The following is a 22,109-nucleotide window of genomic DNA, read 5'->3' on the forward strand; positions in this document are numbered from 1 at the left end:
TAGTAATTGCGGAAGAATCTGAAATACATTAGAGCATCCTTTAGAGACCCAACCCTAATGATCATCACAAACTTTAAGTCATCAAGGAAAAGTCCAATTAGGTTTCATCTATTCTAAGAATGTAATGCAAGGTAATAATAAAAAAAATACAGTTTAAAAGGGGTAGATGGAGGCACTAAATGGGGCTGTCATCAAGTATCTTGATGAATCTACTTATATAGGGAAGCTTATCTGTCAGTGATCTGGGTTCTCAGTGAGGTCTTGCTGGCTACACTGGTGGCTGTCAGATTTGAAGATAACTCACCACGTGGTCCAGTGCTCTCCATGGGCATGGCTTACAGACAGAGGTGAACCCCACAGTCTCCTCTCCCCGAGCTGCACCACGTCTGACTTCCTTTAGCAAACAGCTGTCTTATTGTTAGGAAGCCTCTGGCCTGCCTTCCAACAGAATGCGGCTCCTTTGCTCAGAATGAGTCACCACGTCTATTTGCAAGCCGCCTAATTGGTGTGGATGCTGGCATTGCTCCCCACAGTCAGCCGAGGCGGCATGGCTCAGACTTATGATTCACAGTAGCCTCCAGTTAGGTCTCTGACCTGTTTGTGTTTGCTACAGGCTCGCTCCAAGTCACCACATGTTTTTTCCTCCTCTGTCATCATCAAAACCACGAGCAACCATATTGCTCTTCACACTTACCTTGTCCGTTGTTTTCCTTCTGTGCCTTTGTTCCCAGTATGTCTCTCCTCCCCGACAGGTATCTTTCTCCCTTCTCCCCAGCCAGTTACCACTGCTAATTCCTCCGAGCTTGGCCATGGTTAATTTGGGGCGATCTGGTTCCCCAGAGGACATTTGGCCATGTCTCAAGACATTTTTAATTGTCTAACCTGGGGACAGGTACTGCTGACGTGCAGTGAATAGAGGCCAGGAATGCTGCCAAACACCTCGCAGTGCACACGCCAGCCCACCGCAACAGACGATCATACAGTCCAAGCTGGCAATATTGCCAAGGTGGGGAGACCCTGAACTCTCACTGATCCCCATTCCTCAAGTCTCAGCTCAAATCTCACCTCCTCTGGAAACTTCCCGGCCCTGTACTTCTCACTGTATGAGCCGGGTGAACACCTCCTACTCTTTTTACATTTAGTCCTTGCTTTGTGTTCTTTCCCCAACGTTTCCATAGTGGAGCAAATTGCCTTTGCGTTTATGTCCTTTTCCCCAGTTGACTAGAAGTTCCTGCTGAGCTGGGGGCGGGGCCTTTTTCATCCATGTGTGGCCAGCACTCACACTAGGGTCTAGCTTATTGTTCAGTCGCTTTTTTCTAAGGTTAGAATGAATGAATGAAAAAGGAACAATCTTGTTTTAAGCTTTATGTCTTCACTTTTCCACTAATTATTTGGCAGCATTAGAGACATCTTGCTGATCCTTTTGAGAATCTTTAAATACAGAGTAAATGGTTTTCATCTTCTTACATTTCATTATGTCTGTGTTCTAGAGCATCTCCGCAGTGATGGCAGCCTTGATGATAGATACACTTTGGGTGGTCATAACAGTACCTGTGAAGCTAACAGTGAGCCCATTTTCACTGCTAACAATCCACTGCCCTGGAATTATTTTCTATTTAAGATGAAAGTCACTGAACTCAGATTGCTTGTGTTCAGATCTGGGATCTGCCACTCCTACCTGTGTGACCTTGATAAACTACTTAAACTCTCTGCGCCTCAGTTTTCTGTCTGAAAACTGGGGATAAGCATAGCCCAAAGCTCATACATTGTTTTTAATGAAGATTAGCTGAGTTAATATTTGTAAACTACTTGGGAGTACCTGGCGCCCAATAAGTGCTATGTGAGTGGTTACTAAATAAGGATGGAAGGACAGTGTGGTCTTTACCCCCTGTCGCCTGCCACAAATGCATCAGGTCAGGCAAATACATCTCATTCTAACATGTTTCTCTATTGCACTCTTGAAGAGAAGCCAACGAAACCACGTTAAAAGAGAAGTGTAGCCACAATTTGCCCACTATATGTCCTGAGCAGACCAAAATAACCGTCCAGAGCTCATCAGACTTTGCAGGCAGAGGATGGGGTGTTGTATAATCTTGGCACAGATACAGAAACCACTGATCATCTACAGTTGCCACTGCTGCAGCATTCTAATTTTTCTCCTTCAAACAGTGGCATTTTAATCATTCTGCCCATAGCAACTAATGTCCTTTAAATTAGCATTAAAAATTCATTCTTTTGGTTTATCCTTCCTGAATCAAGCTAATTAACTATCAGCTGAGAGCCCTTTAAATTATAACCTGAGTACGTTACATTTTCTAATTTATAATGCCTCATCTAGGCAAATTGAAAACCCAAAAAGGAGTGAATTAATTAATGTTAATTAAAGAGCACAGCATGGACCGGATGCCAGGTCAGTCTTTGGAGTGCACGTGGAAAGCCATTGTTGAACGGGACTAAGTTGACCCTTGCAGTACATGGTTTTGGACAAGGGACTTTGCCATGGTGGCTTTGTACAAAGGGGGAAAAGAAAGCTAGAGATAAGACTAGAAGCAGCACTGAAGAAGATAGTATATATCTGTGCATCACATACATTGCATATGTAATATTATAAATTTTCTATAGTAGGAAAACAAGTAACAAAATCAGCCCTTAAAGTTTTTTACATTTTTCTGAAATCTTCCTTTTATATGTTTAATTAGTAAGTATTCTCTGAATGCCTCCTACAGACAAGGTTTTATTAGACACTGAGGGAAATGGAAAGATAAGAGGGTCACCACCCAAAGAACTTACAAAATAGAGTAACACTGTCCAATAGAATTTTCCTTAAATGAAAATGTTCTCTATCTGCACCAGCCAATAGAGTTGCTACATGTAGATATTCAATACTGCAAATGTGGCTTGTTTGGCTGAGGACTTGGGGTTTTACTTTTAATTTAAATGTGAATAGAAATAGCCACATGTAGCTACTATATTGAATATCTCAAATCTAGAAGGTAAAACATCTTGCATACTGCTTGTTTTTATTACTTAAAGATTTCCAAAGGTTGACAGTCAATGTTTTTCTCATGCCATATCATTGTACTTCTCTCTCTCTCTCTCTCTCTCACACACACACACACACACACACACACACACACACACTACTCTTTTCTATTCAGCGTAATATTCATCGCTTAAACCGAATTTTNTTTACTTAAAGATTTCCAAAGGTTGACAGTCAATGTTTTTCTCATGTCATATCATTGTACTTCTCTCTCTCTCTCTCTCTCTCTCTCTCTCACACACACACACACACTACTCTTTTCTATTCAGCGTAATATTCATCGCTTAAACCGAATTTTCTCAGGTCCGTGATGATCAACTTGGAGAGAAGAAACATACCAGAATTTCTGGAGTGAAGAAGAGAAAACAGCTGCATAATAAATGTTACAATTTGTAATAAGAAAATGAAAAAAAAAAAACCTTACACCCAAATTATGGGAACATGAAATGGGGAGGGAGTTTGGAGCATGCAAATGGTTCTCAACAGAAACGTGCAGCTGTTCCCAAGGGGGGGTATCAGAATCTGGGAAGGAGTAGGAGAGAGGCCATGACATTTTTATGTTGAACTAATTGGTGCATGGGTTTATGAACTTTAGGAAATACTACCTTTACTTAAGAACAGTTGAAACACACACACACACACACAACAGTTAAAACACATTGGTACTGAAATACTGAAGAGTCTCTTCATCACATAAGCCAGCATGCACGTAACCATTATCTCAACAGACATGGGCGATTCACTGAATGTTCTGGGGACAAACGGCTGGGTGGCCTGGGGTTCTCCACTCAGTGGCTGACACAATTACTAGTTGTGTATACTGGACCGTATAATTTGCATTTTACCTTAATATTCTTACATGAAATGAAGGTGTTAGGAATATAGTTGTGAAAAACTGTTTTATTCATAGTTTAACAGACCACTGTGAGTAAACAAAAATTCATTCAACATACAATGACAGTAGAACGCATTATTCAGGACAAGTAATTTTTTTAATTCAAATTTATAATTCAATAGGAGTATTTTACAAGTAAGGACTAATTCCATGAGGTTTGGTGCATTTACTATATTTTCAAGTTATTTTATGTTCATTAAAGATGGATTTCGTGTTCAGTCATTTTCATTGTTGAACTATTATGTTTCCTTATTTACCCCATTTTTTTTGTGCTTGACTTGAATAATACCAATATTGCCACCTATAGGTCAAAGTGATTTTTTTTTTGTTTGTTTGTTTCTCAAGAGCGCAATGTGGAAGAACTAAAACCTCTTGGAGAATGCATCATTTCAGAGAGGTGTGTTTGATAGCTTCTTAGAACGCAGGCTTTTACCCATCTTTTTCCTTTTTTTTTTTTTTGTAATTTTGCATGGAAAACTTTGTCAAAGATACTATATAAGTCCCTGACTTCTCAGTTACTACACTGCAAGTAATTCACATTTTTGTTGACTATAAAGGATCATCCTCGGTATGAATTATTGACCAAACAGGGCGCCTGAGCGGCTCAGTCGGTTAAGCGTCCGACTTCAGCTCCCGTCATGATCTCACTGTTCGTGGGTTCGAGCCCTGCGTCGGGCCCTGTGCTGGCGGCTAGCTTGGAGTCTGGAGCCTGTTTCGAATTCTATGTCTCCCTCTCTCTCTGACCCTCACGCTGTCTCTACCTCTCACTCAAAAATAAATAAAACATTAAAAAAATTTTTTAAAAATTATTGAGATAGCTTCTTTGACCCTAGGCAAAACCATCCCGACTGTGGCACCCTGTGAGTATTTCATTCTTTAGAATATTCAGTCACTGGTCTGGACTGTCCATTCACTTTTCACTGCTGAAAGCAAATATATTCCTTTTTGGCAATTTTTACTCTTTCATACATTACTTTCAGTTTCTGTAATTAGAAATCAAACAGCTACCTTAGAATTGTTTACAAAGCATAAGTAATTTGGAAGTGTGTGACTAAAGTATTCATACATGTTAGTTTAGGGATTTAGGGACTCAAACAAATTTTTGCAACTTGCTTCCTGATACACGGCTATATTTCTAACGGATAAAAATACTGCATAAGAATTCTGGAGAGGTAACTCATTAATGACGTCTATGATTTCTAATGATTTCTAAGACTTCTTCCACTATTTAACTTTAGTTTTATGTTCATATGTGATAATTCTTCACACCTGAAGTAAAGTGTCAATTCTAATAAAAATTTTTATGACATTAAAAATATTTGAAAATCTATTATCTCTCCTAAGTCTTTCAATTCTAGTGTCAATATGCTATGTAACGGTTACTAAAAACGCTATACTTTTCTCCAAATTAGCAGAATGTATTATCTGGAGCAAGCATACAGACGATTACTTACTAAATTTTTAACTCATTACATTCACAGATGAGTCATAGCTTGACATCTAGCAGGCTTTTAAAAACTATATCACTCCCAAACTTTTAACTTAGAAGTGTCATATTCAGGTAGTTTGTGTAAAGCCTGGGACATTACTTTAGTGCGTCAGAGAAATCTGAGGTAGATCTTATAGTCTAGCTTCTACTCTAGACTTTAACATTCGTCAATAACATCCTAGTTTATAACTTTTCTGGGAATAAAAAAGAGCTCCAGATAGGCATCTATTATCCTTATTTGGAAAAGTTACTATCTCTCTATATAAAGTAATTACTCTTATTATTTTAAAAAGTGAATATGAGATAAGCAATTTATAAATAAGAGAAATTAGAGAGGCACCTGGGTGGCTCAGTCGGTTAAGTGTCTGACTTCAGCTCAGGTCATGATCTCACGGTTCATGTGTTAGAGCCCCAAGTCGGGCTCTGTGCTGACAGCTAGCTCAGAGACTGGAGACTGTCTTTGGATTCTCTGTCTCCCTCTCTCTCTGCCCTCCCCTGCTCATGCTGTCTCTCTGTATTTCTCTCAAAAATAAATTAAAAAATTAAAAAATAATAAAATTAGAGAAATTGAGGAAGGACTCAGAAAGTACACCATCTAGTTTGTCTTGAAAACACTAGTGGACAGTGTTTCTCCAGATATTCTGTGAAGAAAAATATCCCACAGTTTCAGGAATTTGAATAGTACCTTGTATTAACCTCTTCTTAGATATTCATAATTCATTTTATAGTATTAAATACTAAGTATCCCCAAATGAAAAACTATATGCCATTTTGACCCAAATTTCCCAAATTTTGGACTTTGAAATCCTTTCTTCTTGAAATGCTTTAATATCCTACTGAACCACCATATCTGGGCACACATTCTGGTTGTCCCTGGACAACTCATAGATATTTGCTTCTCCCTTTTTTCCAGGCCACAGTAGATCTGGACTTCCTTACATCTTTGAAAAAGTAACATCATCAAATCACCTGCTATTGTCCAGATAAATGTAGCAGTCATCACCTGTTTCACTTCTGGGCAGAGCTTTAAGGGCCACTGTGCAATTTGCCACACCCCCCTTTCTCTGCAAAAAGAAACTAAAAGTATGTGCCAAGGTGGAGCCTGGCCCAGCTGGGTTTTCAGCCTCTGAGATCTGAGGGTTATTTGTTAAGGCAGCATAAGTTAGCTCATGCTGAATAATACACTAGGCTATGCAGCAAAAAACTTAAAGGTATAAAACAATTTATAAGATTCTCAAGATGAAATGTAGCTCCAGAAACAAATTTTAATGGGATTCTACAGCAGCTTTGTCTTCCGTAAAATCTTAGAGATCTCAATGAAGGGAAGGCGAATAAACTGAGAATGTTCACTTGGTGCAATTACTATCAAGCCAGAGGACCTCAGTTCATGGTCACACTGGAAGCTCTGAAACTCATGCAGACACACAAATACAGCAGAGTTAACAGACATCCAATGTCTTGGCTCAAGTCATCAGTAGCATTGCTTTCTGTACACTGCCCTAACCTCAGCATTTCTTATTGTTCTTGTTACTCTCATGGGATTAAAAGTTTCTGTGGTCTAAGTCAGTCTATAAACTTGATAAATTTAATGTTGTTTCTATTTTTCCTGAAAGTTCTCTGTGTTTGCTTTCTGGACCTAAAAAAAAAAAAAGAGGGTGTGTGTGCCTGGGTGGCTCAGTTGGTTAAGCATTTGACTTTGACTCAGGTCATGATCTTGCAGTCTGTGAGCTTGAGCCCTGCATTGAGCCCTCTGCTGACAGCTCAGAGCCTGGAGCTTCCTTCAGATCCTCTGTCTCCCTCTCTCTGTGTCCCTCCTCCACTCACACCTTGTTCTCTCAAAAATAAATAAACATTAAAAACTTTTTAAAAAAATACTAAATTAAAAAAAATTTTTTGGTGTTCCAGTCCCAAATGAGAGTTCAGATTTCTCTATTGAATAAACTAGAGGAAAATGGACTTCTACAATTATAGACAGAAGAAGGGATAATTGATGTTATGTGTGAGGACATAAAGCAGTTGCTCTTTACTGCCAGGAATTGGGTTTCTAAGTAAAGAAAACTTCACATCAGTTTACACTTACATTTGGTACTGACATTTCTAAAACCAGAGTAAGAGAGAACTCAATGTGAAATAATCTCTCAGTTATCAGAACTACATTTCTGTGGATTTTCCAAGCCACCCTAATCCTCAATTCCAGTACTTTTTTTCTCCATCTCCAAACCCTGAAAAAGCTGAACCAATGAAATAGTTTAGAACAAGCTAAAAAGAATAGGAGCTTATTTTCTGCTAAGTTAGTAACATGTTCACTTGATTTGGTCAGCTCTCCTGTAGAAATATAAACTCTTCAATCTTCTAAAATTTGCTCATTCTTTCATTTAACAATCACTGGGTAGTGAACGTCCACTATGGGCTAGCTATTGGGCATACAAAGAAAGCAGTGAATGCTGACTTTCTGCTTTTAAAACAATTCAAAATCTTGAACTACATTTCTTACAGAGTAGCCACGAATGGTGTGTCACTATTTAAAATAAATCAATTAAAATTTTTAAAAAAGATTAGTTATCCAGTCAATAAACCTAGTTTAAGTTTTCAGTAACCACATGTAGCTATTGGCAACCATATTGAACATTGCAGATGCAAAACATTTTAATCATCACACAAAGTTCTTTTGAATAATGCAGATGTAAGACACTCATATCCTCACAGAAAGTTTTATAAGTTAGTGTAGGCTCTGGATAATAAAACTTACACATTTGTAAGCAATAATGTTGTGATGACAGTCTTCAGTAAGGAGTACATAATGTCAGTGATATATAACTTTGCTTGTGGAAATTAAAGGAAGGCAAAAAAGATTAAGTAGAAGACGGTCAGAAAGACAAAAGAAGGTCATTTTAAACAGTAATGTCAACATGTGCCAAGGCTCAGGTGCATGACATAATGTATTTTTGGAAATTAGGAAGAAATTTAGTATGTCTAAAGAGCATGAATACAAGAGACATCAAAAGCTACCAACATGAATTGCAGGGAAAGCTACAAACATACTTTAAGCAGAGGTATAGCATGGTCATATACTCTTTTAGAAATAAAATTAAAAATCTGCTACAGATGCATTAGTAAACTGAGACAAACTTGTGATTCATTTGAATATGTGGGAATAATAGAAAAGACAAACATTGGGTTTTAAAATCGTATGCACAACTTTGTGAGTTAAAATAGAAAAATAAAATAGAAAAAAATTGTAGAGTATGGTTAAAGCCATTGGTCTATGAGACTTCATATTAAAAGTGCTCTAAATCAGATGAAGATCAGATCTAGACTTACTATCTGAACCCAAGACCAGTAAAAAATATTAAGCCATTTTTTCCATTCACTAGTAGATTTAAAACACTTCTAGTATCACACAAGAAATAGAGTCAGAACAAATGGAGAAATACTTTTGAATTTCTGGAGGAAAATAACTCTTAACCTAGAATTATAAGCCCAGTTATACTGTTATTTAAAAATCAAGGCAATATGACTCAGAAATTGATCACTAAGCTCATGGACAGATGAAGAATGCAGCTAGCTGTGAGAATTAATGTGAATTACAGGACACACTGATCATCAACACTTGAAACACATTTGCAGCACTAAGTTCTTCTCAGAGCTATGCCAAAACAAAGCAAAAAAAAAAAGTCAAGAAAAATAAAGATATTTTTAGGTATTAAAATAAATCAAGAGATTGCACCACCCACAGTCTCTTGTTAAAAAGTTAATTAAGGGATGTACTTAAGCAAAATAAAGTTTGAACCAAGAAGGAAATCAAGATATACAAGAAAGAATGCTGTCCATGAAATTAGTAAGTTTAATTAATTATTAACTGAAAAAAATAAACTGTAAGAAAGCTGTAAAATCTATTTCGTTAGCTATAAAAATGTCAAATGTTTCATGTGAAAAATAAAGAACTTCTAGTTTGTAGTCCAACACATAATGAGTGTGGAAATCACCACACCATCCTAATAACAAGTACAAAGTTGAACAAACAGAAAATCAACAACACTTCTTAGATCCATCAAAAAATTGAGGTCATAGAGCAAACCATGGACCCCAAAATTGAATAGACAGATATCCATACACAGATAAATACAACTTATTTGTTACCTATGAACACAACCCACACCAGAGCCAGTGATATGGTAGAAGAACCTAAATTGTATATCGGGGAATTCTATGAAACATTTAAGAAAGAAATTATACCAATTCTCTGTAATCTCTTGCAAAATACAGAAGAGGAAATGTTTTCTATCTCCTTCTATGAGACCAGCATTACCCTAATACCAAAACCAGACAAAGACATTGTGAAGAAAGAAACCTACAGATCATTATTTTAAGGTACATAGATGCAAAAATCCTCAATAAAGTAGTATCAAAACAATCTAACAATTTATAAAAAGAATTATACACAATGTCCATATGGGAATATCCAAACAAGATTAATTTCAAGTAAGCAACACTTAGAATATAGTTCAACACATGAAAATCAATTACTGCAATCCAGCATATCAACAGACTGAAGAAGAAAAATCCCATAATCATTTCAATAATGCAGAAAAAGAGTTTGAGAAAATTCAATGCCCACTCATGATAAAATTAAAAAAAAATCAGGAAACTAGGAACAGAAGATGACCTCAACTTCTTTTAAAAATTTTTTGTTTATTTATTTTGAAAGAGACAGAAACAGTGTGAGAGGGGGAGAGGCAAAGAGAGCAGGAGAGAGAGAAAACTGTAAGCAAGCTCTGTGCTGCCAGCACAGAGCCTGATGTGGGGCTCAAACCCATGAAACTGTGAGATCATGACCTGAGCCAAAACCAAGAATGGGGTGCTTAACCCACTGAACCACTCAGGTACCCCAGAAGTCAATTTCTTAAAGAAAAGCTTAAAAGTACCCTGCCATTAACATCATATTTAATGTTGAGAAACAAGAAGCTTTTCTACCAGTTCTGGTACAAGGAAAGGATGTCTTCTCTCACCACTCCTTTTCAACTGCATGTTTGAAATCCTAGCTAATACAATAAGACAAGAAAAGGAAATTAAAAGTATATCAATTAGGAAGGAATAAGTAAAACCATCTTTTTTCCCATATGACATGATCATTTATAGAGAAAATCTCAAAACAAACAAACAAACAAAAAACTCCTGGAATGAATACATAATTACAGCAAGATTTCAGGACATAAGTTTAATATACAATAATTAATCTCCTTCTCATATGCCAGAAATTTGAAATTAAAAACACAGTAACACTTCCATTAGCACTCAAAAAATAAAATACTCAAGTATAGATCTAACAAAATATGTACAAGATCTATATGAGGGAAACTATAAAACTCTGACAAAAGAAATCCAAGAACTAAATAAATAAAAATACATTCCATGTTCATGGATAGAAGGACCCAATATTATCAAGATCTTACTTATTCCCAACTCAACCTATAAAAGCAATGCAATTCTAATCAAAATCCCTACAAATTATTTTATAGATATTGACAAGCACTTTAAGCTTTATATGAAGAGGCAAAATATCCAGAGTAGCTGGCACAATATTAAAGAGCAAAGGTAGAATACTGACACCACCTGACTTCAAGACTTACTACAAAGCTACAGTAATCAAGACAGGGTGGTATCGGTGAGAGTACATATAGATCAATAAAACAAAGTAGCCTAGAAGTAGACCCACACAAATATGGTCAATTGATCATTGGCAAAGGAGGAAAAGCAATACAATAGAGAAAAGACAGCCTCTTTGATAAATGCCGGTGAAACAACTGGACGTCCAAGTGTAAAAAAAAAGAATGTAAACACTGACCCTACACCTTTCACAAAAATTAACTCAAAATGGATCGTAGACTTAAATGTAAAATACAACACTATAAAACTCCTAGAACATAACATAGAAGAAGATCTAGATAATGTTAGCTTTGACAATGACTTTTAGATACAACACTAAGGGCACAATCTCTGAAAGAAATAATTGCTAAGGTGGACTTCATTAAAATGAAAAAAAAATCTGTTCTATAAAAGAGAGTGTCAAGAGAATGAAGATACAAGCCTCCAGAATGGGAGGAAATATTTGCAAAAGACCTATCTGATAAAGGACTTATATTCAAAAGACAAAAAGAACTTCTAAATCCCAACAATAAGAAAACAAATACCTTCCCTAAAGAATGGGCCAGAGACCTTAACAGACACCAAAGAAGATATACAGATGGCAAATAAATGGCAAATAAATATATGAAAATATTCCCAACTTCATATGTCATTAGGAAATTTCAAATTAAAACAATAATGAGACATCACTACAAACCTATTAGAATGACCAAAATCCAAAGCGCTGGCAACGCCAAATGCTGACAAGGATATGGAACAATAGGCGCTAATTCATTGCTGATGTGAATGTGAAATGTCATAATCACTTTAGAAGGCCTCTTAAGATGATAGTACTTAAGGTACTGTGACCTCGGCATAATGGTAGACAAAGAAAACTGATAAAATAGTATAAAACACCCAGAAATAAACTCATGTAAATAAGGAAATGTACTTTATGTAACATTAGATATTAAACTAATAAATGTTGGAGCAGCTGAAGTCGGATGCTTAACCGACTGAGCCGCCCAGGTGCCCCTCCACGTGTATATTCTTAAGAAACTCTTACATACATTCACAAAGAGATATACACTATCTATAATAGTATATCTTAAGACAATTTAAATGTCTACCATGATGGATGGATGTATTATAATATATTCATAGAATGATATAGAAGGGAATTCTATGTGCCCAACATGCAGAGCAAAGATTAATAATCATAAAGAATAAGTAAATCTTTTTCTTAGTAGCTAAAACTGAGGTACCAAACAACAAGTTATCAATAATAAATCAATAAAAAAAAAACCCAACTTGCTGATCACATCTGCACTTGTGATATTTGAAGTGTGCTCTTCCAAGGGCACCTGTCAACATGCCACGAAGAATAAAGAAAATATCAAGTCACCACTTCTAGATCTCTAGTATAAATGCTCCAGTGTAAAGCATGATTGCTAATAAAGAGTTTAGTTTTTGCATTGCCTTCTTTAAAACTTGACTTCATTGTTTCTTAATGTTCCAACTTATTATGTTTCTTATGCCACAAAATATCTTCTTTCTTAATACAATTAAGCATAGACAATGCATCTCCTGTTTACTGAGTTATTGCCCTATAAGACTGTTGACTCTATTGTCAATTCTAATATTGGAATAAGGAAATGCACTCTTGAAGGGACATAAAATACTTTATTCCACTTACAGCCACTTCTTTGCCTGGAAGAGGACTTATATCACACAACTGACTTGGGTTCATTCCTAAATTTAGACACAGATAACCTTTTATCCTTTGTAACTAAAAGAAAATGGCTTGTTTTCTTTCCATTGGGAATAATTTTATCTTAAAAATAAACCAAAGAACAGTAACTAGAGTTTTTTTACAGAACACTGCCTGGCATTCATTCTCTCCCTATCTCTCTTATCTTAGTACTGCTGACCTTCTGTTAAGACTCTGTTAAATTAACATTTGTTAAATGGAGCACAGGGTGCCAGATGATGAGCCAGGGCTCAACAACAGACCATAAGAGAAATTGAAATAATTGAAGTAAAGAAGTTCATTACTCGCAGGTCCTGGAAGGAGTACCCTGTATGTCACACAGAGAGGTTAGGGCAGGGTGCAGGAAGAGGCAAGACCTGAGGCACAAGCTTATATTGGGGTCCATGGGTGGAGTGCTTTGGGGTTCCCAGGCTAGGGACAGATTGCCCAACTTAAACCAAATGAATGGCATTTTGGTAATCCCCACAGGGGTCTTGTCTAAGGGGCTCATAAGCATACAGGTCCTGAGAGGCTGGGGAAACTCTTGAGCACAGGGTTCTTGGGGGAGTCATGCAAGGAACTTACATTTGCTTTTGACTCTGTGGGCTGTTATTTAGGGCATGTACTTGCATGAGGGGCTAGTGTCCATGTAAAGCCCCCAAAGGCTGGTTGGCCAAACAAAATGGATACCAAGGCAGCAATACCATGAGTAGTTCTCAGATGTGAGAACAATCTAATTGTGACATTGGTAATACCCTGAGGACCTGAGAATAGATTTGCTTCATTAGGCTGGACAGTTGGTTTTCTTCTTTTTCCCTTAACAGTTTTATGTTCATCTCATCTAATTGTTAAATTTCCTTCCACTGACATTATTTCCCAGGGTGTTCCATGGATATAAGAGAAGTTATTGGTGACCCTGTCCCCCAGCCTCAGACCCAGCATTTATAATTCTACCCATAGGACATTGTGACCTAGCCACTGGCTGCTGAGTGGTTTATTTTGTTTTTGTTTTTGTTTCTTAGGTACTACCAGCATACAACATTTGAGAGTTTTTTATTAATGCACATAGTACCTTGTGGTGTAAAGTGCATACCCACAAGTGTCCCTATTCACCTCTTCTGCCATGGGGCGTCCTGGATCAATTGGATCTTTAAGCCTGATCAATATGTACAATAAGCCATATAACCAAGATGCAGAAAGGAAAGAGAGTTTTGATCCAAGATCTGATCAGGCCATAGCTTTGCATGTGGTAAGAGAAGAGGTTGGGTCTTATAATATACTGAGCTTGATTATTTCATAATTCTGTTCAGAAGTAATGCAGGCCAGAGTGAGAACAGGGCCTGATTCCTGGGAAATGGGTCTGGTGAGAACAAAGTAGAAAGTGGGTTCTCTGCATAATTGTTTGGAATTTAATGCAATGGCTTTCCTATCCTCCCAGTTCCTCTCAAACCATTAAGCATGAGTGTACCCGAGAAGAAAGTGGTCATATGGGGGACTGCTTTCCCCAAAGAGTGATACCACTTTTTTTGCATTAAGGAAGTGCCCGACATACTATCTGTACTAGTTAGGGCAAATTAGCTATTGTAATGAATAACATTGACCTTGGTCTTAACACCTCCAAAATAAATTTTTTAAAAGTTTAGTTCTTGTTCTTGACATAGTACCACAGAGGCCTAGCCCTCTCCTAAAAAGCTCTCTTTGAGAGAATGAATCAGGAAAAAGCCGTTTTCCATTGTATCTTTGGGTCATTTTGAGTTCTTCTCTTCCAGTCATATAAAAGAGAGCATGAGTTGGGATCGTGCAAGTTGTTTCAGAGGCCAGACTTGTAGGCGTTATATATCACTTTCATTCACATTTACTTGTCCAGAACCCAGTCATATAGCCCCAACCCAACTACAATGGAAGCTTTTAAAATGTAGACTTTCAATGTGCCCAAGAAGAGGAGAAAGGATCAGTGAGTATCTAGCAAGCTTCTGACACACTATCTTTTGATGAAACCAATAAGAATTTTTCCACTCACTGCTACAGGCAGTTAAACAAAAAAGCTCCTGACAAATTGACTGGATGCCTTGTCATTGTTTCTAGTATGTAAAACTCTGGGGGCTCAGCTGGGCTAAGTCTAAGGTTAACTATTTCTAGCTATTGCTTGAAGGTTCAGCACATCCAGAAATTCTAAGACCAATCTTGTTTCTTCTAAAGTTAAATTTAGAAATCTAGGTCACTAAGTAAGTTATCAGCACGAAGCTAAGTATTCTTTTGCTATAGCTGTGAGCTTGTGCCTGTTAAAAATTGTGAGCCTTAGAGACAGGCTGCCTGGTTTGTATTCTGGATTGCTACATACTGACTTTGGGCAAGTTATCTCCTTCCCCCCCCCCATAAAATTGGAGAAATATACTTAACACTCTGGGGGTTGGTGAGAAATAAATTTGAACATCTGTGAAGGGCACTTAGCACAGTGCTTATTTCCCTAGCCACTGGTTATTATCATTGTCATCAACATTTACCAATGCTGGATTATACAATGATTGGATCCTGGTCCTATTTCCCCAGAATCTGAATGGCTGTCATCTTTGATCTTTGGTATGTCCATAGAAAGGCACTCTCTAGCCCCTATTGGGATTGGGGAATGTAGGGCAGACAGTTCAGAGAGTGAGGCCATGAGAGAAACTGAGTGTGCAGAGCCCCCCAAAATGAGGGATCTTCAGTTACCTATACCAAAAGCCAATAGACAAGGGTGAGTCAAGAGAAGATAATCCAGTGCCAAGTCCAGGATTCAGTTAGACTCCAGTATTCGAAGAATCACCATTGAACCTAGTAGGTCAGGATCGAAAAGGTTCATAAGAAAGGCAATCTGTGGCAAAGTTGGGTGCAACAAACAAGCACCATGACCCTGTTCTCGTAATATGAGTGGATAGGACAAAAGAAGGAACGGTGGACCATAGGAGTGATGATGACAACAGAAATAAAATACCTGTACAGAATAGGAAACGGTTTTGCTAAAGTTGCCTTTTATTCATATTTGATGTGCTGCACTTTCCTCCTGAAAATCTGTGCTTTACTCCACCATTCCGTTTCTCTACAAATGAGGTGTTGCCTTGTTCTGATCAGTAATTCTGTCTCTCCGCCTTAGTTAAAGTCTGAGACTATTTTGCTCTAAAACGGCCACATTTCGGGGCACCTGGGTGGCTCAGTTGGTTGAGCATCCAACTTCGGCTCGGGTCATGAACTTGTGGTTTTTTAGTTCAAGCCCCGCATTGGGCTCTGTGCTGACAGCTCAGAGCCTGGAGCCTGCTTTAGATTCTGTGTTTCCCTCTCTTTCTGTTCCTCCCCTGATCGCACTCTGTCTCACTATCTCTCTCTCAAAAATAATTTTAAAAAATCAAAATAAAACTGCCACATTTCTCTGATGTCCAATAGTTTTGCGGACCTCTAGATCCATCACCTCTAGTTCCAATCATTCACTGGCTCACCTATTTGATTATGTAACAAAATTTATTTTTCACATTTATTTTTTGACCCTGGAAAATTCTACTGGCTTATCATATCCTAGACTTTCAGAGTACAGCTAGTCCTACTACAATCAAGTCCTGCTCTTGCCTCTGAGGTCATATTTGGGAAATCCTATGTCTAAGAAAGACACATCATGCTGAATTAAAGTTGTATCAAGAATTCAATTGATGAATAGAAGTTTTCCTTTATTGAAGTTACTAAAAAAATTTTTTTTTAATTGGGATAAGTTTCTTTTACATACTCTGGAATCTCCAAGAATAAACTTTGGCATTTTTTTTTATTAAACAAGTCTTCACATTAAACATCTATTTTCACATTTTTTAAATCAGTAGATTTCAAGCTAGTTCTGAGTTCTCTGTGTAATCATTTCCCACGTTCATTGTTTGTATCCCAAGCAAAAACTGCTTTCTTTTCAGGGCGCCTACGTGTCTTAGTTGGCTAAACTTCCAACTTCAGCTCAGGTCATGATCTCATGGTTTGTGGGCCCAAGTACCACTTTGAACTCTGTGCTGACAGTTCAGAGCCTGGAGCCGGCTTTGGGTTCTGTGTCTCTTCCTCTCTCTGCCACTTCCCTACTTATGCTCTGTCTTTCTCTCTCTCGAAAATAAATAAACATTAAAAAATTTAAAAAGAGACAGGAGGCACCTGGGTGGCTGAGTTGGTTAAGCATCTGATTTAGGCTCAGGTCATGATCTCATCGTTCAATGGTTCGAGCCCCATGTTGTGCTCTTTGCTGACAGCTCAGAGCCTGGAGCCTGCTTCAGATTCTTCAGTGTCTCCCTCTGTCTCTGCCTCTCCCCCATTCATGCTCTATCTGCCTCTCAAAAATGAATACAACATTAAAAAAAAGTTTTTTAAATAAAAAAAAGAAAGAAAACTGCTTTCTTTCCTTAGGTAGCTTGGTGATACGCCATTTGAAAGGAAATATTGCTATTTGAAGCACTATGAGCAACTGTGCTTAGTTTTAAGGACCCTTTCTACACATTTCCAACATGACTCAGAGAAGAATATGTTTATTCCTTGTCTCCAAGGTAAAAGCAAGGTTTATTTCCTCTGGGGAATATGAGAACAAGAAAAGGGACTATGCTCAGCAAATTTCTTCTTTGAGTAATAATTTCTTAAACAAGATTTCTAATTGTATTTCCTCTTTGAAATTTCATTAAATATTTTAATCTACCTAATTACAAACTAGACAAACTGCTTTGGTATAAGATATGCCTTTTNTTTTCCTTTCATGTCACTGCTTATAAGATTTAAATTCCCCCTCTTGGTATTGTTTAATAGCTCTAACATTAAAGGAAACTGCATTTTCCGGATGATGACTAGAGATGAGGCCAAAAATATATTCCCAGTTGAATTTAGATTACACTGAAATCTGAAGTCCTCCATAAAGAATAGTGAAATACAGAAGCAAGTTTGTGTTTTTACATTTTTTATTAATGGTTATAAATAATCACCAAAATAATTAATTTTCCTTGACTCGAAGTTGTTAATTCCTTTTCACTGTTGACAGAAACACAGTGCACTTATTTTTAAATTATCATTTTTAATTTAAGAATGAAGATGTAGGATCTTATACTTGTTAAAAAATTAACATTTATTTTAGGCTTCTGTATAGAGTTATTATTCTCTGAAACCAAAGAATATATTAATTTTATATTAAAGCTAAGTTTCCAACTTACTTTCCTAATGGAGAAAAGCACCATGCTTTCCCNTTATCTACAAAGAGAGTAATTAGGCATTATCTATCAAAATTAAAAATTCCCACATCCTTGGGGCCTGCCACAACTTTACTTTTAGGAATTTTCCCTAGAGATGCATTGCCTTATAGGTTAACTGATGTACATATCAGAATTTTCATGGCAACAGAGCTTAAATTAGCAAAAATGGGATGTAATTTAAATCCATGTCAATGGGAGACTAACTCAAGAAATTTTGTTACATACATACAATAGAATAAAATGTAGCTGTAAAATCTAATGTATTCATTCATTAAACAAATTTAAATTTTTATTGTATGTCTACTATAGGCCAGTAACTGTATAGACTGAATAAAAAAGAACAGAATATCCAATAATAGTGAAACAACTACATAAGGTGTAACACATGTATAGTGAGACTACTAGAAAAAGAAGCAAAAGAAAGGAAAAGAAATATTTAAGACAATAATGACTGAGGTATTTTCCCAAATTAATGTCAGACACCAAATTATAGATTAAGGAAGCTCAAAGAATATCAAGCAGAATAAAAGGGGGGGTGGGGGGAGTAAGCTTGGGTGTATATTTTTCAAGGAAGTCAGAAGAAACCTTTCCCATAGAGAAATAAAGATAAAAATTCCATCTGACTTCTCAGAAACCATGCAAAAAAGAAGAAAATGAAGTGAAATATTCAAAGTGTTGACAGAAGAAAAAAAACAAAAACAAAAAACTCAACCTGGAATTCTGTACCCTAAAAAATTATCTTTCAAAAGTGATGGAGAAATAAAGACTGTCTCAGACAAACAAAAGTTTGAGGGAATTTGTTGCCAGCAGACCTGTCTTCCAAGAAACGTTGAAAGTCCTTTGAGAGAAAGAAAAGAACAGAAGTCAGAAATTTGGATTTATATAAAGTAACAAAGAGCATCAATGAAGGAGTACGTGAAGGTAAGATGCAATCTTTTATTTTTCTTATTCTTAATTGACCTAACACATAACAGTTTGTGTAAAGTAATAGCACCAACAATTCGATTGTGTATGCCTCTGTATCTATCACATATACATATGCTTATGTATGCTTATGTAGAAGTGAAACAAATGACAGTAATAGTACAAAGGATGAGTGAAGAAATTCGAATGATTTTGCTAATCGGCAAAGGCACCATAGTGTTATTTGAAAGGGGACTTGGGTTAGCTGTAAATGTGTATGGCAAACTCTAGGGCAACCACTAAAAAAAATGAAAGGAAGGAAGAAGGGAGGGAGGAAGGAAGAAATATAACTGATATGCTACGAAAGGAGAGACAATTAAGTCATATAAAATCCTCAGTTGAATCTATAAAAGGGAGTGCAAGGTGAGTAAACTGAGTCTATTGAAGGAGCACAGGACTAGAACCAAATGGCCCCTCCTGATCAGTCACTTTCAGACCTAAGTAAATAGTCAGCCTCACTGTGCATCCACAACCAGTGCTATTACATTCTCTCATAGGAAAAATAAGGTCCCTGGCTAGGTCTTTGGATCTTACATGTCTATAAATTACCGAATTTCACAATGTTGGTTATTGACACCTCTATGGATTAATATAGCAACCTGTATATTGGGATGTTTATAATCAAAAACCATACTACCATTTCCCATTGTTCTAGCTGGGAAAAAGTTAGCTTCATTTATGCTTTTCCAGATATCAGGCATGATTCCCAGTCCTTGCTGGGGGATGGAGAGAAAACACCATCATTATTTTATTTTGAAATTAGCATGGCATCCAAGATGTATTAAACTTTCATATGCATGTGAATAGTTTTTATCTCAATGATATTTGATTATTGTCTTGGGTCAACTTCCCCAGAAGAAGACAATGGGATAAAGAATCAGTACAGAAGGGCTTCCAAGAGACATCTGTGAAGAAAGGTGGTAAGTAGGGCAAGACAGAAGACAAGCAAGGGCACAACTTGCGACAAAATCCCAAACTCAGTCTCGTCCTGTAGGAGAGCTCTGGCATCTAAATTCTACCCTAGTATTTATCCCAACTCAAGGCAAGAATACTGAGTTTCAAAACCTATGCCAGTCTGTCCTTGGTAAGGGCCATCCTTGAGGACATGGGAACCCTTCGGGAGAGATGCTGGCTGGCTGTGCATGTAGTCGCCACAGTACCACTAGTCCAAGGGCAGTCATCCATAGAGAACCAAAGTGCTGGCCTCTAGGGGCCAAGCACACTGAAGCCAAGAAGGGGGCACACAGAAACACTCAAAGGGATCTGAGGGAATCTGGTGAGTACTGAAAGCATCTGCTCACATATTATTGCATTATCTCTTCTAAACAGAAAAGACAAAAATATGATTAATCACTGACACACGTTATCAAAAGCCAGGTCTTCCCTAAGGAAAAAACAAAAACAAAAACACCTTAAAACAGATACTGATGATATTTGTTTTCTATTTAGGACAAAGGCTAAAATCACTATATATATTTTTTTCTGGAAAACATGCATCTATTTCTAGAATATATGTTTCTAGAATTAGATATGATTTTAAAAAGGAATTTGCATAAGTGAAACATTACTCCTAGTCACAGTAATATTACTTCATATCTCCCTCCCCAGATTTTCCTTAGGGATTCATTTCTCTTCCTTTAAATCCAGTCAATTCATTCAGCTTCCCGATGACTTTACTAGACTAGAATAGAACTGTAATTTTTCATACCTTCCAATTTATAAAGCTAACCAAAGAGTATACCCAGTTGTTGGTTTTTTTTTTTCCTTTATCAGGCAAGGAAAGTCAAGGTTTACTTACATCTGTCTACTTTCTGGCAAGTACTTAAAACGCTTTCTCAAAAAAATTTATTATTATTATTTTTACCGTTTTATTTATTTCTGAGAGAGGGAAAGGGACAGCTTGAGCAGGGGAGGGGCAGAGAGAGAGGGAGATGCAGAATCTCAAACAGGGCCCACGCTCTGAGCTGGCTGTCAGCACAGAGCCCGGCGTGGGGCTTGAACCCACGAACTGTGAGATTATGACCTGAGCTAAAGTCGGATGCTCAGTCGGACTGAGCCACCCAGGCACCCCTCAAAAAAAAAAATTAAAGTAGAATGAAAAGTTTTGGACAGAAACCTACCATATCTTTAGACAACACAAAATCAAAGAGTCAGAGAGATTCTCACTTCTTAACTACTCTATCCCCATAATTTTGCCCTTTTATTTCTTCCTCCATTAAAGCTCAGGATGATCGGCAAAGAGAACAGAATAAATTTAAGGGGAACAGATCACTCAGGACACAATTTAGAGTAGTTATTCCTAATTCAAAGTTTCAAACCCTCAGAGTGTGTAAATAAATATAAAAAGCAAAAGTCATGAAAATCATGCATTTAAGTGGGGCACAGACACATGGATTCAATAAAAGGATGTTTATTTCATCTGAACTGAAAATCACATAAACCCAATATGACAATCCTCATCATATGCTCATCAGAAGCTCTGTTGGCAGTTACATCTGCTTGACTAAAAGATCAAAATATGCAAACAAATAGTTATGTAAGGAATTCAATTCTTTTGTTGAACCGATTATCTCACAACAGAAGCCCTAGGAGTGAAGAACAAAAGAGGAGATTGTCCTTGGTGAAAAGACGGAGAACTCCTTCCCGCTTCTCTTACAAGATCTCTGGGGCGATTCAGGTATCAAAGACTGATGGGCAATTTATCGAGAATACTGGCTACTAGGTAAAAATGCAAGCAAAGTCGCTTGTAGACTTGTTCCAGTGCTAGCTGTCGAACATCTTAATACTCAGAGCTCTGGCATACTGTTGCAACGTTTCTGGGTTGCCCAACAGTGCCAGGCTGCAGGGGTGAGTGGGGGCTCACATCCACCCATGCTCTGGAGCCACGCTGTGGCTTGCAGGGAGGGAGGGAGTGTCTTTTCTCAATTAACAAATGGCACCACGGAGGCCAGTGGCAAGCCTGTTTTTCTTATTAAACATATCTGACCAGATATTTTTCTCTTTAGATCTGAAAGTTTAGCCTTCAGCCCAGAAACACTTAACTACCTCTATACCAAATTATGAACCATTAGTTATGTAATTTGCAAAATAGTCCGGACTTGGGTTTCAAGCTG

At 37.3% G+C, this 22,109-nt stretch overlaps 1 pseudogene; it reads left to right on the top strand.

The window, feature by feature from the left end:
• The first annotated feature begins 8,940 nt into the window (after positions 1 to 8,940).
• On the top strand, positions 8,941 to 9,094 carry LOC144224686 (5.8S ribosomal RNA; annotated as a pseudogene).
• Positions 9,095 to 22,109: the final 13,015 nt, after the last annotated feature.

This window comes from Crocuta crocuta, unplaced genomic scaffold, assembly GCF_008692635.1.
Source record: "Crocuta crocuta isolate KB4526 unplaced genomic scaffold, BGI_CrCroc_1.0 scaffold92, whole genome shotgun sequence".
NCBI classification, from domain to species: domain Eukaryota; kingdom Metazoa; phylum Chordata; class Mammalia; order Carnivora; family Hyaenidae; genus Crocuta; species Crocuta crocuta.